Raw genomic sequence first — 18,670 nt, forward strand, 5'->3', positions numbered from 1 at the left:
ACCAAAACTAGATTAAAAATTTTACCTATTCAGGGCAGGAGTGATAGCACAGCAGGTAGGGCATTTGCCTTGCACGCAGCCAACCCGGGTTTGATTCCCAGCATCCCATATGATCCCCCAAGCACCGCCAGGAGTAATTCCTGAGTGCAAAGCCGGGAGTAACCCCTGTGCATCCCTGGTGTAACCCAAAAAGAAAAAAATTTTACCTATTAATCCAGAGATGACTGAGAAAATAAGCTCATGAAACTAATGCCCCATGGCTCCAAAGGAGGTTACTAGAATTTTCCTGGGAAAGAAGATAGGTATTTGTAACATTAGTATAATTGCACAAGTGTTTATATAGAACTATACCTTTTGCTTTTTCTTCAAGTAAAGGTTTCCCATGAATCAAAATTATGCAAGTTTCAACTGAGTACTATGATGATTTCCATCTTTGGAAATGAATAATTTAGTTAACTCATAATTATGTTTGTATTTCTCTGCTTATTCATTTATTTGTCCACTCTCTTAACAAGTAGTCACTGAGTACAACTCTGGTCAATCATTTTGCTACTTGCTCAGCACACAGTATCTCCATAGACTAAAAAAGACTCATTTATTAGTCTTTGACCCCAATGGGTTATTTTAGTATTCATTGGCACTTCCTTTACAAGATGGATAAGAGGTGGGGAGAAAAAGATGAAAATCTTTCTGTTAAATGTCATCACTTGTAAATGATTTTACTGGTGGCTGAGTGGAAAAGTACTTTTAAATGAATGAACAATGTGAAATTTAGAATTATTTGTCATTTCCATTTTCCTCTAATTTCCTCTACCCACTCTAATAAATCATTGATAATTGACCATATTCTAAGTGAATAGGCATGTCAAAAAGCTCAGGTCATGATGTTCATTGTAAGTATTTCAAAAATTATCACCTCTCAAATATTTTTGTCTTTACAGAAATTTAAAAATAGACAACTTTATAGAACCATATATATAATTCAGGCTTTCTAATTATTGATGCAGAGATCTTCCTGATGATCATAACAAGCTTAACTTTGGGAAATTCAATAATACCAAGCCATTTATACATCTTATTCTGAACCATGTCTCCAGGTATCCCAAACTCAAATTTCTGCAACTTTGCACCCAATCATTTGAAAGGGAGAGTAATTTTGGTGCTAATCCTAGCAATCATTATGATTTAAAGGCACAGAGAAAATAATGTAAACAAAACGCGAAAATATTTTTGGTGTGTAGCATAAACATGCAAACAATTATCTTAAAATGTAATCTTCATGTGACTTATTAAAGTAGATTACATTTTAATGTGCATTGCAATTTGCACATTATAGAGAGCACTCTATATGCAGCGTTCACTGTGTGACCAACCTGACAACCTGCACAACTGAAGATATAAAAAAGGAAAAAAACGTCTGCTATCTTTCTCTAAATGGATGTATTTGGTGTTGATAGTCAGATACAGTTTTCACCTTTATCCCAGCTTGTTTCTGACCCACTGGGTTAGTGTTAATCACCACTGTAGGCACCAATAATTTCCCCATATGTGGAATTTGATAAGTTAGAGCACCCACTTCAATTCAAGAAGATTCCAGCTGACTCTCCAGTTATCGCTATGGACAGCTTCAAGCACATCCATGGCTGGCCTTGTATTCTTAGCTTTATCAAGCGCTTTGCACTTTTTTGTCTTTTATCTCTTAATTGAGACCTGACTGCAAGAAATGCCTATCTCTTCAACTGGGTTGCATTAAGTATTAACTTTAACTGCTTTGGGTACTTGAGGTACAGAAGGGGGGCGGGGGGAGAGAGCCTTAAGAAGCTGTATAGAGTGGAAAATCTTTCCAAATCTCTATTTATAAATTGTGTAAACGCTACAGCATTTTTTAAAAAGTAAATAAATCTTTATCTCATTCCCAGATATTAAAAAAAGGTGTTTATATTAGCAACTGGGGGAAAGTTTATGAATCTTCCATCCTATTTGGCAGTAATAATAATCCTACAATTCTGGCCGAAAGAGATAAATATTAGGAAGATTTAATAGTTTAATAATAATAGATGAGAGAGAATTTTGTATGTTATGCCTCTGGAACATCTATGAACTCCTTCATAAAGGATACAGAACTATAATTTTATATGATTCAAGAGTGCTCCAATCCAAGCATTTAGACAATTCAAATAGGTCCCAAGTCTTGCAATTTTCTTTTCTAAGTATTTCTCATTTCTAAATATCACCCACTTTGTAATATTTTATGAATTTCTTAAAAACTTTGTCTCTGCCCTTTTTATCTTTTCTTCACTTCACGTATAGTACACATTCAACTAATGCTCATTGAATCAAATAGCATTCTGAGGGGGTCTTGCTTAATATTTATGAAACGTCCCTGTGATTCATCTTGGTCTTGCTCTGTGAGTGTGAGAAATGCCTAATTGTGTTAGCACTATAATATCTTTGATAGGCATCCTTCCTCATAAATTGATATATATATCTTCAGAAAATATATGACATGAATAAGCAATAGTTTTAGACCAGAGGTTCCCAAACTCATTTGGCTCAGCACTCTCTTTTCAGAAACAAAATTGGTGCCCTCAGTCCCCCAGCAAATATATCTTGTAGGAACAAACAAAAAGCACTTGCCAATAGTCCCCAGGCTACTACTGTCCCTTTGACATTCCCATCATTGGGGTGGAAGGCAAGGGTGGTGGGGGCCAGGGAACAGTAGCAGGGTGTACTGTCCATTCAGGAAGACTTTTAGACTTTACAGGGGGAAAAAACTTCAGAAAAATAGTAATTTATTAATAGGAGTGAGACTGAGCAACACTAGTTAAAATGAAAATGCTCAGTTTTTAGTCCAACACCTAACAAATGGAGGATAGCACTATTATTATATTTATTTATGAGTTTATAATTATACACATATACACTTATAAAAACTTAGAATTCCCTTCATTCAAAATCTCTTCAACTAATTCCAAGGTTATATGAGAAACAGCTTCCTAAGAATCAAACATAATTGTAGAATAAATTTTGAACTAGAAAGATTCAAAATAAATAAGCAATTACAAATAAGATCTGGCAGATTAATAATATTTCTATTAAAAATTGCTAACAATAAAAATAAATTTTCAATGTGTATCCCACTAAAAATTCCAGAATACAAATTTTAAAAAATAATAAAATGCATGTTTTAATTTTTGGAAATTCTTATATGCAGCAATTAATACTATGGTACATCTTTCAATTAGAAGTAATGATTTTAAAAAGAGCTATCTTGAATAGAGCTATCTAAGAAGATTTTGATAAAAAAAAGAAAACCGTAGTTCTAGAGACAAACAGAATCTAAGTCCACCTGAATATACTATCTATACTTCATATAATTCATGTAGTACCAGTGCACTACATAATAATCTATTGCTTCATTTTCTTGTTTATTTTACAAAATTAAGAGGACTTTTTATATGGAGATACCAAAAGTAGCAAAATGAGTGAGTTGTCCATGGTATCTTCTAGACATGGTTCACAGAGCACTGATTATATGTAAAACTGTGAAAATTAAAATACAAATCAAAGAGGCTTTATAAATTCTGTCAATTGACAGAATGATAACAATATATACCACCAACATCATCTACAATGGAATCTAAATTTTTCTTCAAGATTTGTGATTTTCTTGTTGATCCATTACATTCCACCCCCATGTGTTCACACAATGCTCCACTCTATAAAACTCACAGTATAAGATCACCAATATACTGCATTTATTGCATTTATTATTAAGAACAATTATACTATTAATCAGGGTTTTATATTTTTTTCTATAGACATTGATAATATGTGAAAGAAAGTACTTTTCCCCTTTCATGCTTATAAGTACAACTTCTAAAAGTCCCCCTCCACACTTAAAAAGAAAGAAAAAAAAGCTCTCATTTTATTGTTTTCTTATAGGCTCATAAAATTTTAGTTTTGTGTTACTTTTTTCAAAGACTCTATTAAATTTGATGCATGAGACTGGTAGACTGCCACAAACTCATAAAAAATATCTTTTCAAAGAATTGCTGCCTAGCAATGGAAATTGAACAGCAATTTCTAAGAATCAAGCTAATGGCTTAAACTATAGAAAATGTGAAGCCTACTAATAGGTAATTTAGGATTTCCCCCAGTTCCCCCCAGCACTGGAGAGTACAGAACATGAGCTTGAATAAAATTGAAGCAAGATCTTATTAATCTTCTGTCTGTAAAAACTCGATTTTCCTCAGCAACGGGCTCTGGTACACATAACACATTAAAATCTCTTCTTACAAAATTCTCTACATTTTGGCGCTAGAAGTTGTGCACTTTTGGACTATGTGGACACTGGCATTACTGTCAGTTTCAAGAGTTAAATATTCCAGCAGGAATTTGTTACTACACAGCGGTACATAATGCCTGAAAAACCCCTGCACCAATATTGCTCTCAAATTGGCAGCAAGTGAACAAGGGACATGAAGGATGCTTCAGCACAGTAACCTATCCTTCCTTCCCTCCTGGGAGCCACTTGGCCAGCTTTCATCCTCATAATTATAATAAATTTGACATTTCATAGATAATATTGATTTCTGTATTTTAGCATTTCACCATAGGTGACAGTCTAGCGTCAAGAATGAAATTTCTATTGATCTCCTGCGCATTAATCTCTCATGTGTATGTGATCATTTTTATAAGACCTTTTACTGCACATAAATCAATATTTCATATTTCCAGCTATGCCAGAGGAGATGTCATATTTGTAAACTGTGAGTTGACACCTGCAATTCCTTCCTGTTCAGCTTCAACTGTTCAGTAACAGTCGATTCAGGGTTGGGAAAGGATCAAGCTCAAGAAACAAGGTAGATGAAAGGCACGAATGTAGACTAGAGTAATTAGCCTAATGAACAAAGAAACCAAGTAAGTGAAATAAAGTGAAATAATGTTTCTTCTATAAAATCACTTCTAGGAACATAGGAAATTGTAGAACGGGTTAGCTTTCCTTTCTTTTTCAGGAAACTGATCCTAGATTTCAATGCCTGTGTTGATAAGGAACACAGAAATAATTTAAATAACTTAAATTATTGGTCCAAAAGAATGAACAGATGTTGTAAATAAGAAAATCACTATCATTTCAAGACTGCTAAACATATAAGTATATGATCTTCTTAAAACTACAGTAGAATGATAATATTAATGAAAGAGTTTTTAGGATTATAATGTTTCTTAATTTAGAAAAAACTTAGAAAATATGATTTTTATATTTTAACAATAAGTTCACAGACTTCCACATTAATACTCTTGTAAATCAATTTACAGTAGTACTATGAACAAAATGTGAACTCTCTTTTGTATAAATTTTAATTTAGAACTGGACTAGCAGAACTAACAGGTATTTTAATGAATAAATTCTTTAAAGAGTTCTAGTCTTATTTCTACTTAAAGATTCAATAAAATATTCACCTTCCCATTTTAAATGGATTATAAAATTAGTTTCATTTACATATAATTGTGCTAGACTTGTCTATGCCTTTTTATTTTCAAAACTGTTTTCTATTATATAGTTGGATTTTATCCATGACATATTTTAAGAGTTTTTGGGAGAAACCGGTGGACACAGAGATCTGTGTGTATATACATCTTTCCATCTATAAGTTTTTCCTAACTACTCTTACACTTTCCTATATAGGTGATTAAGTGCAAAAGTCAATTTGTATATGTCCTAAATGTTAATGAAACTGCAGTGAAAATAGATACTATCTTGTAAAGTGTTACATTTTATTTTTTAATTGTTATCAAAATCTTATGAAATAAACATTTTCAAAATCTGACAAGGATGCTTTTAATTCAATAAAGTGTTTGCTGGCTTCAAAGAACTGCTTTTCCAGATAAAATTGGACTTGGAAATGTCCACTTTCTAGCAATTTCCTATAGTCACTATTGACAGACTATTACTTCAAATTATATGTCGTTTCACTAGAAGGAAATGCTACTCTTGCTTATTTTTTAAAGGCCAATCCTTTTTGCTGGTTCCTGAAACATGTTCATGGCCATAAAATATGTCAGCAAATGACTGTTTTAACACGATGACAGACACATTATCGGAGTGTGACTGACTAGTGTATGAGTGACTATATTTCGACAGTTGTGTCAGCTTTTGACTGAAGGAGCACAATTAAAAAAAATAAAAGAAAAAACCCACCTTCATTGAATAGTAGGGAATTACTAAAGAAAAGGCAGCAGGTGAAATGTATCTTTTTAAATAGTTCAGTTTTCTCAAGTGTCAAGAGAACTAGTGGTGAGCTTTAGATATTATAAAATTTATTTGGTTTATGAACAAATTAACATTTTCAGCTTTGGGCAGCAGGATCTGTACACTTAAAATAAGTACTTTGACTTCTAATGTCCAAGTTGACTTGAAATAATAATCTCTTTTGGATTTAGTTAACTTTCATTGTTCATTTTGGCATTTTATTTCATAAGGTGAAAATTTCTCGGCCCTGAAACCCGAAGTTGAAAGGATCGCCTGCACTTTTTAAACCAATAGTGCTTCCTTAATAAGTAAGTTGAATAAATTCTCAGAGAATTTATTCTCTTAAGGGTAAATATTCCTCCAATTCTGTGAGCAAAAGAGTTTACAATGGTAGGGTATATGAGGTTATGTTACCAAAATTATGATAAATAGTGGTATAAATTATACTTATAAATTTGTGATTTCTTTGTGTCTCTTTTCTTCCTCACATTTGTTTAATGTCTTCTATATTCTAGAATCCATAGATATTTCCCTGAGACACAAAACATTATTTCATCTGTCCTTTGCTTCTTCCTTCTATTGCCTGCATATACTATTTAACGTTCTTGGTCAAGATGGATTGCTCATCTCCTTGGTTTCGTTGGCCCCTAGAGATTCTTTTGGCATTGCATTCTGCTACAGGCTTTTAAGGATTTATACTTTTTTTAAGTGTCTTAAGTTTTTAAACGTTTTTCCACAAAATGAGTTTTTGTCCCCTGTCAATATTATATTGTATTGTGCATATTTATGTATTAATAACTGTTAGATAAGCAAATATTTGTGGAATGAATGATTTAACAGCACAATGGTGCGCATAAAATATGATGTTTTACAATGAGGAGAGTCATTAATTCAATGAAGTAAACTATCACCAAAGAACCTCCTCCTAATTTTAATGACAATGCAAATTTAAGGTCCTTGCTACTATTTTAATTTAATCTAGAGGTGCTTAGCCTCTATTAGAGCCTCAGTAAGTAGTCTGGATTGTGTAGTATAAAGAAAATTTTTTAGTTTTCAGTACATGCATAAATAATTTCCCTATAGCCTAAGGACTGAAGTGATAGCACAGTGTGTAGGGCGTTTGCCTTGCATGTGGCCAACCCGGATTCATTTCCACTGGTCCTTTCAGAGAGCCTAGCAAGCTACTGAGAGTATTTCGCCTGCACAGCAGAGTCTAGCAAGCTACCCGTGACGTATTTGATATGCCAAATGCAGTAATAAGTCTCACAATGGAGACGTTACTGGTGCCCGCTTGAGCAAATCTATGAACAACGGGATGACAGTCTATAGTGCTATAGCCTAAGTATATTAAAAATGTGAATAGGAAAACATGTTTATTAAAACTGTGTTAGGGCAAGAAGATATAATTACTCATAATTATACTGATATACTTCTAAGGTTTTATGACTCTGAGACAAGTTTTTTCTGAAAAACCAAAAACATATTTTCATCACATTCACTTACTAAATATTGTCATGACTGAACATTGCATAATTTTAATACATTTCTAGCTTAATTTTCAAATTCATTTTCATAGCTTGAAATGTAATAATTGTAAATAAAAATTAAAAAATGTAAATAATATAACTTGAGAGAGAAATACATATAGAAAGTATTTAAAATCAGACAATCTCAAATTTGGAAAAATATAGAGATATCTAGAAATAAGCATAAATTATAGAATTTTAGAGTTATAATAATTTGATTGTTTGGAACCAATTAATTGCCTCAGTATATACAATGTATTTAGAACAATTCCAACAAACAAAAAAAAGTTCTTTTTTTTTCCAACCTCCAGTTCCACAACCTTCTGTCCCCATCCATCACCGAAGACCCCAGGTTCCTTTCCATTATTGTTGTTTATTTTTAATGCTTCAAGCACTGGTTTATTTTTCTGCAGAGCAGCTTTGTTTCTAAATAATTTTTGCTATCCTTAAATTTAAAACATAACACAGTAAACTAACCTGTAATCTTGTGAAGTACTAAAACCTAATGAATAACTTTGCCAGGACAATTAAATAATTCCTTCAAATATTTATAGAAGTCATTTTCTATAGTAGCACTGTCATTCCATTGTCCATCGATTTGCTCGAGAGGGCACCAGTAATGTCTCCATTGTGAGACTTGTTGTTACTGTTTCTGGCATATCGAATATGCCAAGGGTAGCTTGCCAGGCTCTGCCGTGTGGGCCGGATAGCTTGCCGGACTCTCCGAGAGGGAGGAAGGAAACCTGGGTCAGCCTCATGCAAGGCAAATACCCTACCCTCTGTGCTATCTCACTCCAGTCCATTTTCTATGTAAACTAAAATTTTTTAAAAACTGTATCTTCAGGATATAAATGGAAAGAAGACACAATAAGAATGTCCTAATAAATTAAATATTAGTTTAAATATTAAATTAATCCAGTTTTTAAAGTAAATTTGTAATCTTAAAAGTTAGAGACTGCTGATAACAACATGGGATCTATAAGTACTACAAGAAAAAAATACTTTCTAGAATGAAATTAGAAAGGTTAATAGTAGGCTTTTTAATATATGACAACCAAATATTTCAAAGCTTAGCATTTGGAATAACAGTAAAATTTTTAGATCCCAAATGCAATTCAAAGTCAATATATTACTACAATCAAAATTCCCAGGAATAATATTAAATGATAGAATACTTGAAATTTTTCAAATTACATAAAAATGAATATATTAAACTATATTGAAATATTTAAGTAAATATGTTATATATAAATATTTTACTAAAACATTTTATGGATACAATGTATACAAAAATATGTTTGCAATTAATACCAATCACAAATAAAAATTAAATTCAAATTTCTAAAGGACTTTGAAGTATATTAAAATTAAAAGCTGGAATAGGTTAGGATTAAAAAGAATTTATTGAAGAGATAACTGTATAAATGAAAAATTCAAAGAACATGTTTTTGTTGTTTCTTTTGCTGGGAATATTATGACTTTTTACAGTGTGCAAGAATGAGAAAAAAATAAACGATTGTGTTGTTCAGAGTTAAAATTATAAAAGAAGAACATTTATTTAAATTATAATAAAGAATAGTAAGGAATAATCTTGTCCATTCTTGTGTTACTCATAAGATTCTTTAAGAAATTCTCATTAATACAGAAGTTTAGCCACTTGCCTTGCACATGACTGTCCCTCATTTGATACCCAGCACTACATATGGTCACCCAAGCACCACTACGAGTGATCCCTAAGTACAGACCAAGAGTAAGCCCTGCAAAACCTGTGTGCAAAACCGAAGATCAAATAAGGGAGGGAGGGAGGGAGGGAGGGAGGGAGGGAGGGAGGGAGGGAGGAAGGGAGGGAGGGAGGGAGGGAGGGAAGGAGGGTGGGAGGGAGGAAGGAAGGAAAGAAGAAGGAAGGAAGGAAGGAAGGAAGGAAGGAAGGAAGGAAGGAAGGAAGGAAGGAAGGAAGGAAGGAAGGAAGGAAGGAAGGAAGGAAGGAAGGAAGGAAGGAAGGAAGGAAGGAAGGAAGATGCATAGAAGTTACAACATAATATTTAAAAGTTTTAAAACCAAACAAATAAAAAGCCAATTAATAATCGACAGGATAACTTATATGTCAAAAACAAGCAGGAGTGAAATTGGAAAATTCACAATGGATTCATGTAAATTCACCTATTTTAATGATTCTCTCTTGATAATGTTTACTTTTGCTAAAGAAAGACAGTTGTTTTTTTTATAAGAAACTACATAATGTTCGATGAAACAAAGTACATGTATTGTTTAAAAGGTGTAAGCTTGGGGCTTTTTAGTCAGAAAAAGAAATATTTTCAAATTTTATTTTTTAACCTTTCTGAATTTTTTAAAATTTTAACACACATTTAAAGATTGATTTTATAATTTATAGTAAATAATTTTTTTATCTAGGCAGAAAAATAGATTTTCCCTTTCATCTTTTAACATAAAACCCCCTTTAAAAACTAAAAGTTGTACACACATGTGCATTACACTATACTAGGAATAAATAAGTAACAAAGACAATATATACCATAAATAATTATATTGATAGTTTTATCTGTACATATTACTTAGCATGTGTTTGTAAGTGTCTGCTTAGTATTTCTGGGTCAACATGCATGGAAGTGATGAAAGAGTGACATATAAAGTTTATACATTTACCCATTAAGAAAAACTAACTATTATTCCCATTTTCTTATTCATCCTAACATTTGAAATATAACCACTTCTCTCTTAGAATCCTAAATTTTTTACATGTGTGTGTGTGTGTATTTGAGGACATACAAACTTTCATGATTAAGTTTCAGTCATACAATGATTGAGTACCCATTCCTCCACCAGTGCCTATTCTTCACCTTCACCACCAATGTTCCCAGTATCCTTCCCGCCACCCCCCCCTCCCTTCCGCCCCCACCCGGCCTCTGTGGCAGGCACATTCCCTTTTACTCTCTCACTCTCTCTCTCTCTCTCTCTCTCTCTCTCTCTCTCTCTCTCTCTCTCTCTCTCTCTCTCTCTCTCTCTCATTTTGGGTGCTATGGTTTGCAATACTGGTACTAAGTGGTACTATGTTTGGTACTTAGTCTACTTTCAGCATACATCTCCCATCCTGAGTGAGCTTTCCAAGCATCATTTACTTGATGGCTCCTTCTCTATCTCAGCTGTCTTTTCCCCCAGCATGTGAGGCAGGCTTTCAAGCTATAGAGGGATCCTCCGGGTCCTTATCTCTACTATCCCTGGGTGTTAGTTTCTCATTATGTTACTTTATATTACACACAGAATGAGTGCAATCATTCTATGTCTGTCCCTTTCTCTCTGACTCATTTCACTTAGCATGATGCTCTCCATGTCGATCCACTTGTATGCCACAGAGGAGAGTCCCTTTCTCCACACATCCAGGCCAACACTGGTTGTTTTTGTTCTTTTGGATGTGTATCAGTCTCTGTGGTGTGAGATGATATCTCATTGTTGTTTTGATCTGCATCTCCCTGATGATTAGTGATGAAGAGCATTTTTTCATGTGCCCTTTGGCTATTCGGATTTCTTCTTTGAGAAAGTTTCTGTTCATTTCATCGCCCCATTTTCTGATGAGATTGGATGTCTTCTTGTAGAGTTCAACCAGTGCCTTGTGTATCTTTATATTAACCCCTTATCAGATGGGTATTGGGTGAATATCCTTTACCATTCTGTAGACTGTCTTGTATTCTGGAAACTTTCTTTTGAGGTACAGAAGCTTCTTAGATTAAGATAGTCCCATTTGTTTATCTCTGTTTCCACTTGCTTGGTCAATGATGTTTCACCTCTGAAGATACCTTTAGCTTCACTTCGTGGAGGGTTTTGCCAACCTTTTCTTCAATATACCTTATGGATTCGGTCTGATGTTAAGGTCTTTAATCCATTTTGATCTGACTTTTGTGCTCGGTGTTATGTAGAGGGCTGAACCCAATTATTTTGCATGTAGCTGTCCAGTTTTGCCAGCACCATTAGGATCCTAAGTTTCTAAACTCCATCTTCTCAAATTGGATGAGCACAGCAGCAGAGTGACAGAAAACAAAATCTAAGATAGACTTTTGTTCCTTTCTAGATATGGCAAGTTAATTATTTCTCATTTGTTATTTTTCCTCTATAAAGTAAGGAATATTCCCTACCTCTATTTCCTGTGCTGCAAGAATAAAAAATATTAATATATGTAAAGCCCTTAGAAAAAAATGTTCTACATACATGAATAAGATGAATATTCTCTCTTCAGATGTTTCCAGAGATTCCCATGGTTGTTTACACATTTCACCATATTTTATTAATATCTATGAAAAATATGGTAGATCAGCTAATAGAATCCATTTTCCTGGCTTTATAGTTGTCATTCATAAGTATCACCAACGAACATGGGCAGCCTGAACTATAAAAGGAAAATGCACTCATTTGATAAATATATGCCTTCAGCGGAGCTTCTGCGGCCAAAGACCTCAGGAGCCTAGCCACAGCCATGCTCTAGGACACTTTCCACACGTTTGGACGAGCCTCACGCATGAAGGAACCAGCAGAGGAACCCAGGTGTGTGGGACCTGGGGCTGAGACCTCCAAGCCTGCTCAGATAGGGACTGGGCCTCTTCCGCCCAGATTCCCCATATTCCAGTAGCTAGGTGGTCACACCCAGGGACTGCCCTCAGAGCCCTGTAATCCCACCAACAGTCAACATCCAGAGACTTTAAAACCAAGCTCCCAGAAGTGATATCTTATGGCCTAGTTCTCCCTCTGGGAGAGCCTGGCAAACTACCAAGAGTTTCCTGCCCACACGGGAGAGCCTCACAAACTCCCCATGGCGTATTCATATGCCAAAATCAGTAACAATGATGGGTCTCATTCCCCTGACCCTGAAAGTGCCTCCAATGCAGTACCATTGGGAAGGACGAGTAAAGAGAGGCTGCTAAAATCTCAGGGCTAGGACGAATGGAGACATTACTGAGACCGCTTGAGAAATTCGACAATCAACGGGATGATGATGATGATGACGACGACGATGCTTTGAGTGCTTTCTGTGTGTTAAGTATTCTGCTAAGCAATGAGAATTCAGTGGAGAACAAAACTAAGCCACCATACTCAGTCATAATTTAGCAGTGTAAAGCTGAATTTACCAAGTACGCTGATTTTCTTATTTTTGAATGTATAAAAGGAAGCAACAGAAAGAAACCCTGAATCATTTTCTGACAGTTCCTTCTCTCTTCCCTGCCAAAAGTTCTTAATTACTTCGCATTTATTAAAAATAAATGGAGATTGCCCAAAGCACTGGAGAATATACTCCATATGCACAAGGTGCTGAGTTTAACATCCAGTACCCTTAACACTCTTGGACTCAAGATGCACCATATCCCCAGACCCACCCAAGCACAGGAAGGAAGGAAGGAAGGAAGGAAGGAAGGAAGGAAGGAAGGAAGGAAGGAAGGAAGGAAGGAAGGAAGGAAGGAAGGAAGGAAGGAAGGAAGGAAGGAAGGAAGGAAGGGAGGGAAAGGAAAGGAAAGGAAGAAAATTATTTCATGTTACAAAGTCAAGAAAACCGCATGTATGACTATTTGTGTATAATTGAGGAAATAAGATCAGCAATATGTCTTAAATAAAATTGCAGCTGCAAGCAACATAATAAAAGGATTGCCTATCATTTAATTATCCTTTCATTTAGGATTTAAAGTAAATCCTCTAATTCTAAAGTTCCTTGCAAGAGAAGCACCTTGAGAAACAAAATCACTTAAATGCATCAAGGTATCAATATAAATATTTAATCAAAATAAATATTTTTGTAATCAATATTTATTACAAAATTTTTTAAGCCTTAGAGCAAATGGAGATATTTTTAGGATTTTCCCCCATGGAAATTTAAGTCTATTGCATTTTTTGTTCATGGCAACTATCCTTGAAAAATTGATTCTACATGCCAGTGATGTAATTTCACAGAATTCAAGAGAGAACAATGCTGATCAACAAATGCACTAGCAAAATTATAGCTCCGCCAAGTTGTTTCATAGTTCCATCACTATAAAAATATAACAATGCAAACTATCAATGCATAGCTATCCCTAATCAAATTTTCATTCTTTGGAAAGAAAAGTTTCAATTCTGTAAGAGAGAAAAGTCTTGAGCAATGGAAAGAGTATCTACCTATTCACTAAATTAAAAATTCTTGTGAGCACAACCAGAGTAAGATTACTCAGATGCTTTTAGACTCTTGAAATATTTTCCCAAGTGGGATTACATTTTTTACTTAAAAAGAGTAAAAGAAAATCCCGAAACATTACATTTATTTGGAAACAATACATTGTGACATAGTAATCTAATTGCCTCAAATGGGAGTAACCAAAATATGCATTTAAAAATTTCTTTAATTGAATCATAGTGAGATACACAAATACAAGGTTGTCCATGATTGGATTTCAGTCATATAATGTTCCTACACCTGTCCCTTCACCAGTGTACATTTCCCACCACTAACGTTCCTACGTTCCTAGTTTCTCTCACCTCCACTCTATATCAGGCACTGCTCTTTCCCTCTCTCTCTCACTCTCTCTCTCTCTCTCTCTCTCTCTCTCTCTCTCTCTCTCTCTCTCTCTCTCTCTGTGTCTCTTTCCTTTTAGGCATATGGTTTACAATACAGATACTAAAAAGTTATCATATTCCTTGACCAACTTTCAACAGTTCTTAAGTGTTAAATTTTTTTATTTGGTTTGTTTTTTTTTCCTTTTGGGTCACACCCAGCAATGCACGGGGGTCACTCCTGGCTCTGCACTCAAGAATCACCCCTGGTGGTGCTCAGGGGATCATATGGGATGCAGGGAATTAAACCCAGGTCGGCCACGTGCAAGGCAAATGCCCTACCCGCTGTGCTATTACTCCAGCCCCCAAGTGTTGAATTTTTTTAAATGCATTTTTATTACCATTTCAAAATAATTTTTTTAGTCATACATTACTTTAGGAATGATTTGTTCTTATCATGAAAAGTATTAGAAACTTAATTAAACTTGCAGACAAGTTGGAATTATACTTGTGAGTAAAAAAATAAAATAAAAAAGGAAAAATATTTGCAACTGGTATGTGAAATGATGCAAAGTATTTTATGAACAACAAATTTATATGCCCATTTATATGTATTCATTCATTCAAGATACTTTTGAATATATCACATGCTAGCTATGTAAACCATCATGTCAGCAGAAATATATAAGGGATAATAAAAACAAAATGAAAAATAGGCACCACCACTTTTTTGAAAACCTGAGTTCGATTCCTCCTCCCCTCTTGGAGAGCCTGGCAAGCTACCGAGAGTATCGAGCCCGCGTGGCAGAGCCTGGCAAGCTACCGGTGCGTATTGGATATGCCAAAAACAATAACAATAAGTCACTCAATAAGAGATGTTACTGGTGCCCGCTCGAACAAATCGATGAGCAATGGGATGACAGTGACAGTGACAGTAACTACCACCACTTTGCTTTACACAACTTCACTTCTATGAAAATCTGCTTTTGCACCTATTTTCACTGACCAAAAATATTCAGAGAAGATATTCCCATTTACAAAAAAGTTGAAGAGTGAAACTAGTGTTTGCCAATAGAAGCAGCTCACAGCAGGAACAATAAGAAAGGACCAACCCACCAACCGTCTTCCCTAGAACTACATTCAGTATCGCAGCGTCGAGCTGCCAGAGTGGTGAACTTTGTGAGCTTATCTCAACCTATTTTGCTTATCTGTTTGCAAATTGTGTCCTTAGGAAAACCTAAGTGAGTTCATACGAGGGTGCTATGCATAGTGTAAAAATTGTCTAATTGTTTGCATCACGGAGAAGGAAAACCACCCCCACCTCAAAGAGCTCTGCCTAAGACACCCTCCCTGCCTGCGTTCTTCCAATGTGTTATCGTTCTAAGCCTTGGAAGTGAAACTACACGGTTACATCATTTCTAATTTACAGAGGTAGTGTATGTATACTATTATTCTTGCTTTTAACTGTTGGCTAGTATTAGTTTAGTTTTGTATAATTTGATAAATTATTTTGAGAATGCTCAACTTTTCTTTAATAGAAAGTAATGGAAATTGCTTCCTAGCTTAGTGCCATTTCGATCTTTGAGAGGTTTCATTAGGAATGTTTTACTTTCAGATAACAAGTAAACCTATATCTAGTCACAAATTCTGATGAATTCAGTGAAAATACTAGTCTTAGAAATGGAAACACCTTCAAACTATTTGGTCAAGCAAGGAAAGTCTCTAGGAGAAAAAATATTTGTAAGCCAAACCAGAAAGATGAGAAGCTTTTAGCAAACCAGGGTACAGAAGCATGTAGTAACCTTGGTAGGAGAATTTTGACTTATTTGTGAAATTAAAGGATCGATAGTTGTAACTTAGTGACAAATGGGAAAGAGCGAGTCTGGGAGAAACTGGAAAGAGAAGTAAAAAGTACTGTACATACTTTTTTAAGTAAATTGTTTTAATTGCGGAAATAATGTATTTAAACTTAAGATGGGACTCACAAATGAATCTCGAAACCGCTTCAGGGATGACTCCAGACCGTGAGCCAGGCTGATTTCATTGGGGCACCTCAGGTGGGAACAGGCGTCCTCTCTCCTCCTGCACCAGATGAACCCTGGTAGCCCCAAACCTGCAGAAACCAATCGCAGCCACCCTCACAGCCGATCTTCATAGGCTCATCCTGGGCCCCCCACGCATGAGAATAAATCTACTGAAAAACCCAGGTACCCGGGACCAGTGACTGAAAACACCAGGCCTCAAGGGGTCAGGATTGGGCCATCCCTTCCTGTCTCCCTGCTCCTACAGGGCCCTGGCTGCCACACCCACAAACCGCCACTGGTGTTACTTAAGCACATTAGTGACCAAGATCCAGACACTCAGAAATGAATCTCGGAACCGAGAGCTCACTGCAGAGATGGCTCCGAACCCCAATTATTTCAATTTTTAGAATCCCCGGAATGTTCAGCCACTTTCGTGGCCACATGACAGGTCATACTATTTTGTTTGGGCTTTTTTGCTTTTGTATTGAATCACTGTGAGACAGGCCCTTACAGAAATCTTATACTGTTCATAACAAGCAAAACAAAATAAATTGTTTTGCATCTGCCTGTGGGGCAGGCTTGAGTGGTGGTGGGAAACTTCAAAATAATGGTGGTGGAAAGGTGTAATGGTGGGAATTGGTGTTGAAATATTGAATGTAGTCAATTATTGTGAGCAACTTCATGAAAATAAAATTTAAAAATTTAAAAAACATGATATATTGCCACCAGAGTTCGCACCAGGCTGTTTTACTCGGGAAGCCCCAGAAGGGAGTGGGTGAGAGCCCTCCCTGCCCCAAGGAACCAGTCCCTGCAGCCCAAATCCTCCAGAACCCAATTGTTGCCACGCTCAAGGCCGTTCCCTACACGCTCAGGCTGAGCTTCACATACAAGTGAATGTATTCCTAGACCATCATAAGACACTCCCTACCCACTCTCCAAAAGTACCACACCACATTTGATGGGGTTCAAATAGTAGGCAACAAATCATAGATGGAAATATATATAGCTATATACATGCACATATACATAGTTTCAGTTATATATATGAAAGCTCACATCACTCAATCTTTAACAACACGTTAGTGGTATTCTAAAGAATATCTTAATGGCCCCTGCCAAAATAGAACAATTTTCACACTGTCTCCTCTATTGATACTTTTTTGTAGCATTTTCAGCGGTTTTCCATAACAGACAAAACAAATATATCATTTCGGTTATACTTTGGGACAGGGATTGGGACTTGCAATGGAAACATCCCAAATTTGGTGGTGGGAACGTGTAATGGTTGTGGGATTGGTGTTTGAATATTAACTGTAATCAAATATTATGAACCACTTTATAAAGTGTCACTGTCACTGTCACTGTCATCCCATTGCTCATCGATTTGCTTGAGCAGGCACCAGCAACATCTCCATCATGAGGCCTGTTGTTATCGAATATGTTATAGGTAGCCTGCCAGGCTCTGCCATGCGGGCAAGATACTCTCGGTAGCTTGCCATGCTCTCCAAGAGGGGCGAAGGAATCGAACCTGGGTTGTCTGCGTGCCAGGTAAACGCCCTGCTGCTGTGATTTAAAAAATAAATTAAAAACTTATGATCTAGAACAATCATTTCATAGAACATTTAAATGTCAACAGCTGAAGAAAAGCCAATCAAAATGTGATACCAACAACATACAAAATATCAGGAAAGCTTTGTTTACTATACCAATGACCTTAAAGCCTATGGAACTAATTTCTATTAATAAAAAAAATACATTTTTTCTTTGGAAAACATTATAAATCATTATAAACAAAATACTAAAACTATATTTGTTCATATTTCAAGTATGTTATGAGTTTATAGTGTTGGGTATGGAATCCTAACCAATATCTGTAGCATTTTTTGGTTTTGTCTATGTGTTTGGTTTTGGAATCAAACCTAACAGTAGTAAGGGTTTACTCCTTTCCCTTGCTCATGGATCACTCCTAGTGGGCTTTGGGGGAATATCTGGGATGCCAAGAATTGAACCGAGGTTGACCTCATGAAAAGCAAGTGCCCTTCTTGCTTTACTATCATTTAGACCTCAGCAATTTTTTTATTAGTAGTATGTGTAATGTGAATGTTAAGGTTCAGATGGTACGTAATTATGTGCCATATTTAAAAAAGGAAAACACTTTTCAGGATAGGAAGCTCATTTGGGGGTCAGGGACACAAGCCTGGAGGCTCCCAAAGTAGGAGCACATGATGGTCTGAGCATTTACCCACATGAATCAAGTGGCTGAGTGTCACAGGAGTGTGCCCAGGCCCCTGAGCACTGTCTGAGAAGATCTCCAAATGAGTCATAAATAAATTAAAACC

Source organism: Sorex araneus, chromosome X, assembly GCF_027595985.1.
Source record: "Sorex araneus isolate mSorAra2 chromosome X, mSorAra2.pri, whole genome shotgun sequence".
In the NCBI taxonomy this organism is placed as follows: Eukaryota; Metazoa; Chordata; class Mammalia; order Eulipotyphla; family Soricidae; genus Sorex; species Sorex araneus.